The sequence below is a fragment of the Sorex araneus genome, chromosome X (assembly GCF_027595985.1).
Source record: "Sorex araneus isolate mSorAra2 chromosome X, mSorAra2.pri, whole genome shotgun sequence".
NCBI classification, from domain to species: Eukaryota; Metazoa; Chordata; class Mammalia; order Eulipotyphla; family Soricidae; genus Sorex; species Sorex araneus.
Window position 1 is genome coordinate 41,967,953 of NC_073313.1, and position 6,274 is coordinate 41,974,226.

A 6,274-nucleotide genomic window follows, 5' to 3' on the forward strand; every position below is an offset into this window, starting at 1 on the left:
CCTTCAAGGAGTCATCCCTGAGCACAGAGTCAGAAGTCATCCCTGAGCATAGCCAGGTGTGCCTTGACCCCCCCCCCACAAAAAAAAAACTTCTGAAGATTTGTTGTGCAATGATGTAAGTAAATTTAAACACTACTAAATTGTACGCTTAAAATGGTTCTTCTGCTCATTTTCCAAAATAGACCACGTGCTGGGTCACAAAACATACCTCAATAAAATCAGGAAGATAGAAATTGTATCAACTATCTTTTCAGACCATGATGCACTGAAAACAGAAGTTAATCATGCACAGACAAGGAAAACCAAATCAAACACCTGGAAATGAAATAACTCAATGTTGAACAACGAGTGAGTCAGGAAGGAAATTAAGGAAGAAATCAAAATGAAAAACAGTATGGACACTTCTCAAAAAATTCGAGATTGAGGGGCTGGAGTGATAGCACAGCAGGTAGGGCATTTGCCTTGCACGTGGCCGACCCAGGTTTGATTCCCAGCATCCCATATGGTCCCCTGAGCACCACCAGGGGTAATTCCTGAGTGCAGAGCCAGGAGTGACCCCTATGCATCGCCGGGTGTGACCCAAAAAGCAAAAAAAAAAATTAGAAATTGAGCTCCCATTGGACCCAGCAAAAACACTTCTGGGAATATATCCTGGAGAGGCAAGAAAGAATAGTAGAAATGACATCTGCACTTATATGTTAATTGAAGCACAGTTTACAATAGCCAGAATCTGGAAAAATCCCGAGTGCCCGAGAACAGATGACTGGTTAAAGAAGCTTTGGTACATCTACACAATGGAATACTATGCAGCTGTTAGAAAAGATGAAGTCATGAAATTTGAATATAGGTGGATCAACATAGAAAGTATCATGTTAAATGAAATTAGTCAGAAAGAGAAGGATTGCATTCATTTGTGGAATGTAAAGCAACAGAATGGGAGACTAACACCCAAGAACAGTAGAAATAAGTATCAGGAGGATTTCTCCACAGCTTAGAAGCCGACCTCGCATACTGGGGGAAAGACAGCTCAGATAGAGAAAGAACCACCAAGTAAAGGGTGCTAGGAGGGCCCGCTCGGGATGGGAGAGGCGGGCTGAAAGTAGACTATAGACTGAACATAATGGCTACTTAATACCTCTACTGCAAACCACAACACCCAAAAGGAGATAGAGCAAAAGGGAATGCCCTGCCACAGAGGTGGGGTAGGTTGAAGGGGATGGGGTGGTGGTGGTGGAAAGGATCCTGGGGCCATTGGTGGTGGAAAATGGGCACTGGTGGAGGGATGGGCACTCAACCACTGTATGACTAAAATACAAGCACAAAAGTTTGTAAGTCTGTAACTGTACCTCACAGTGATTCACTAATAAAAATTTTTTAAAAATGGTTCTACTGGGGGCTGGAGTGATAGCACAGCGGGTAGGGCGTTTGCCTTGCACGCGGCCGACCCGGGTTCAAATCCCAGCATCCCATATGGTCCCCTGAGCACCGCCAGGGGTGATTCCTGAGTGCATGAGCCAGGAGTAACCCTTGTGCATCGCCGGGTGTGACCCAAAAAGCAAAAAAAAAAATGGTTCTACTGGTAGCACTGTAGCACTGTTATCCCGTTGTTCATCCATTTGCTCAAGCAGGCACCAGTAATGTCTCCATTGTGAGACTTGTTGCTACTGTTTTTGGCATATTGAATACTCCACGGGCAGCTTGCCAGGCTCTGCTGTGCGGGCAAGATACTTTCAGTAGCTTGCCGGGCTCTTCGAGAGGGACAGAGGAATCGAACCAGGTCGGTCATGTGCAAGGCAAACACCCTACCTGCTGTACTGCTGGTACATTTTATATTACTTTTTCTTGCTACAATGACAACTTTTTGAATCAAAAATAAGGGAAAAAACCTCTAGATTAGATTCCTTCAGAAATGGCCAATATTTAACCCACTCTGAGCTTGTATGATTATTTTGTAATGTCCTTTGCTGAACTCAAGTCCTGAGTCACTAGATCTGGATCCACCAGGAAATTGTTACAGCTTCCTCAGGCAAGGGCTTCTCCAGCCCTCATCTCCCCAATTGTACTAAGTTCAGAGTTTTCTAAGGCATTGGAGTCTCAGGTCCCTTTTAAAACCTTACAGAAGCTTCCCCGGTATCCCTACCTCCACACCCCAAAGGCAGAGATGAGCACAGCAGGTAGGGCATTTGCCTTGCACGTGGCCGACCCAGGTTCAATTCCCAGCATCCCATATGGTCCCCTGAGCACCGCCAGGGGTAATTCCTGAGTGCAGAGCCAGGAGTGACCCCGGTGCATCATCAGGTGTGGCCCGAAAAGAAAAATAAAAGTCCCCAGCAGAATTCTGATCACCATTTTGGCCTGACTTGAATTATAACCATCATCCAGGATTGAATCAGTGTTGTTGGGGTAGAACAGTTCTGATAGGCTGGATAAGGGTGGAATGTCACTTCAAGTAGCAAGTACCACAACCATGTGGCTTAATAGTAGTTAGGAATACATGGTGGATGAAAGCTGACCACAGATTCTTTGCTGACCAAGAGATAGGGTTCGTTTTCCCTCCCCTTGAATTTACTCTTGTGTGTGGCTCTGACCAATCAAGTCTGGTATCAGTGACTGCACACATTCCAAAGCTGGAGCTTAAGAAGTTTTAGGATTCTGAGACTCATGGAAGTCGGGGAGTTGGTGCGGAGTTCATCTCTGCACGTATGGTCGCACTGGGATGGATTCCTCCTCATCTTCCTTGGGCTCGGTAGACCTGCAGCTGCAGCACTTCATCAAGGTAGAGACACAGAAGCCGAGCTTCCAGCAACTGGTGCATCAGAGGACAGAACTTTGTTGGGGAAAGTGCAGGGACAAGCCTGGGCCAAAGTCGAACGGTCGGGCTGAGGCCTGTTTTGTGAACTTCATTGAGCACTTCATTGATACAAGCCAATTCATCTAGAATCAACTGGAAGAGACCCAGAAATCTCTGCCAGTCTTCCAGAGAAGCCTTTCTTGCTGATTTCAGCATTACCTCTTTGGAAAAGGCAGGTACTTCAAGAACTAAAGACTTATTGATGGGGTGGTTGAAGAGAAGGTCATGAGGGGATTGAGTCCCACCTATGTCACCCTTGGGATATCCTGTCATCATCTAAGAATGAACAAAGGCCCATTTGGTGCGTGTTTGGCTGGGGTCATATGTAGTTTTGGCAGTGTTTTTTCATGCCAATCTTAGGAAGATAGTTGACAGGCGAATGGAAAAATACTAGATGCATATTGCTGTATACAGGGCTTGGCTTCTCAAAGTGCCATTAAATGTTTCCTATCATTTTGATAGTGTAACTGCTTTCTTTGATTCAATAGTGGGATCACATAGGTAAAATCCACCACATGTATGGACTTGTTTCAGATTTCTCGGGAGAGTGATATACATCTTTGTGTTTCTCACAAGGGTGGCAAGTGGAAAGAGGAGCAATTTGGTAACTAATGCTAGACTTCCTTCCAATGTTTTAACTATGAGCACCGGAAAAACATCTGCAATGCGCATCTTACCTTTCTAGTTTATTTCCCTTATGCTGTGAGTTAATTGGCTACATAAAGTATGCTATTGAGGTAGGGTAGGCAGCCTGAGAATCCAGAAGACTCGCCAGTGAACATAATTCTCATTATTAAATTGCCACAAGGAAAAAGTAACATATAACCCTGTATATCTCAGGGTCTCAAAACTTTAAAGATGTGCCTAAATTGCAAATATTAGGCCAGTTAAAACTGTCAGGGGCTGAAGAGGAAGTACAGTGGGTAGGATGCTCTCCTTGCTCACTGCCGACCTGGGTTCGATCTCCAGCATCCCATATAGTCTTCCAAACACCACCAGGAGTAATTCCTGAGTGAAGAGCTAGGAGTAATCCCTGAGCATTGCTGGGTTAACCCAAAAACCAACCAAATAAACAAACCCCATCATTTCAGGTAGAAGTGCGTGCCTACCCAGAGCGGCTTCTTACAGAAATGCATCTAGACTGTGAGCTGTGCTACAACTCCGTGCCGCCCGGGGAGGGATTTTCCCTCTCTACCCTGTTTTTTTGCATGGAAAATGGCGGCGGCAGCAACATCCACGTGGCGAGAGCCACCTCCTAAGACTCCCAACCCAGAGGTATGAGTTTTGCAGTGATGTGGCTCGTAGGCGATCATGGGAAGGGGGCATTACTGGCACGCCCTCCGCCCAGATAAGATCCGGAGCTGCCGCGCGTGAAACGGACCCTCTGCTCCTAAAGACTATGATCCGAGAGGTCTTCTAACCCATTTTAGCACCCAGAGCGGCTTCTTACAGAAATGCATCTAGACTGTGAACTGAGCTAAAATATCAGAAATCCAAAACCGCACGCCCGCTGTTGCGGCCATGCCATCTCACAGAGTCTTCATTCTCAGCAATGAAAAGAAATTATTAAATGATGCCTTTTTAGCAGGCCTGATTGTTGGGGGGAAATTCCAAACAATAATAGTGAGTTCTCAGGGCTGGAGAGATAGCACAGCGTGTAGGGCGTTTGCCTTGCACGCGGCCGACCCGGGTTCGATTTCCAGCATCCCATATTGTCCCCCGAGCAGCACCAGGAGTAATTTCTGAGTGCAGAACCAGGAGTAACCCCTGAGCATCACCAGGTGTGATCCAAAAAGAAAAAAAAAACAGATAGTGAATTCTCTATTGAAATATTGAATGTATGCAAAATATAGAGAGAATAAAGTGAAGATCATTAGCTACTTAGGTAGGGGCTGGGTGGGAGGGGGGCATATTGGGGTTCTTGGTGGTGAAACGTGCACTGGTGAAGGGATGGGGGGTTCAGTCATTATATGACTGAGACTTAAACCTGAAAGCTTTGGATTTTTTTTCACGGTGATTCAATAAAATAAAAACTAAAAAAAAAAAAAAAAAGAAGTGCGTGCCTAGTGTATAGATTCCAGAATCTATACATCCTCTGATCATGGTAAATAAAAGCATCTTTAAGTTTTCTTTTTAAAAAGAAGTTTTACGATTCTGGGTTGTTTTAGGGGTATTTTTGTTTTTGGTTTTGTTTGGTTCTTTCTTGTGTGTGTGGTTGTTGTTGTTGTTGCAAAATCTTGGAACACAACCACATACATGCTGTTAGAAAACCCAAGAAGCCAAAAAGAAAAAAAAAGACTGTGCTGGTGTGGATGAGGATGAATCAAAGCACCCCAGCCAATGCCTCTGCTGAGCTCCCAACCAACACCCAGAATTACCAGACAGCTGTGTGGGAGGAGCCATCGTGGATGATCCACAGCAGCTGACCTATAGCAACAGTAGGAGCAGAAGAATCACCCAGCTGAGTCGAGTCAACCCACAGGACTGTGAGAAATGAACTGTTATTGTTAAGAGTCATGAAAGTTTGATTTAGTTTGTTACACAGCCTCCCCAAAATGAAAATCATAAGATTTTTCCTGAAAATGAAACAAGTGAATGCTAGGTAGATGACGAAGAAGGGTTCACCAAAGCCACCTGCTCTGTGCTGTCAATTCTGCCTGGCAACTGATGGGCTCAAGAAGACACAGAATTTTCTGCTGTGTTTCTGCTCACCACTTATGTCATTGTCCGGATATAGTTGCTGTCGCAGCAGAAGCATCTTCTGAGAGACACCAATTTTCATCACCTTCTAAAGGACAGGTTTGGGGACGGGGGAGATGAGTCAAAGGGCTGGAACACATGGGCCAGAGAGATAGTGAAGTGGGTAGGGCATTTGCCTTGCACATAGCAGACCTGGGTTTGACCCTCAGCACTGTGTATAATCCCCTGTGCTCAGGAGTACTTCCTGAGCACAGAACCAGGAGTAAACCCTGAGCATTGCAAAGGAAGAAAAGGAGGAAGGGAGGAAATAAGGAAGGAAGGAAGGAAGGAAGGAAGGAAGGAAGGAAGGAAGGAAGGAAGGAAGGAAGGAAGGAAGGAAGGAAGGAAGGGAGGGAGGGAGGGAGGGAGGGAGGGAGGGAGGAAGGAAGAAAGGGAGGGAGGGAGGGAGGGAGGGAGGAAGGAAGGGAGGGAGGAAGGGAGGGAAAGGAGGGAAGAGGGAAGGAAGGAAGGAAGGAAGGAAGGAAGGAAGGAAGGAAGGAAGGAAGGAAGGAAGGAAGGAAGGAAGGAAGGAAGGAGGGAGGGAGGGAGGGAGGGAGGGAGGGAAGGAAGGAAGGAAGGAAGGAAGGAAGGAAGGAGGGAGGGAGGGAGGGAAGGAAGGAAGGAAGGAGGGAGGGAGGGAGGGAGGGAGGGAGGGAGGGAAGGAAGGAAGGAAGGAGGGAGGGA

At 46.2% G+C, this 6,274-nt stretch overlaps 1 pseudogene; it reads left to right on the forward strand.

Annotated features, from left to right (window-relative positions):
• The first annotated feature begins 2,716 nt into the window (after positions 1–2,716).
• LOC129399725 (mitochondrial import inner membrane translocase subunit Tim8 A-like) lies at positions 2,717–2,998 on the forward strand (annotated as a pseudogene).
• The last annotated feature ends 3,276 nt before the right edge of the window (positions 2,999–6,274 follow it).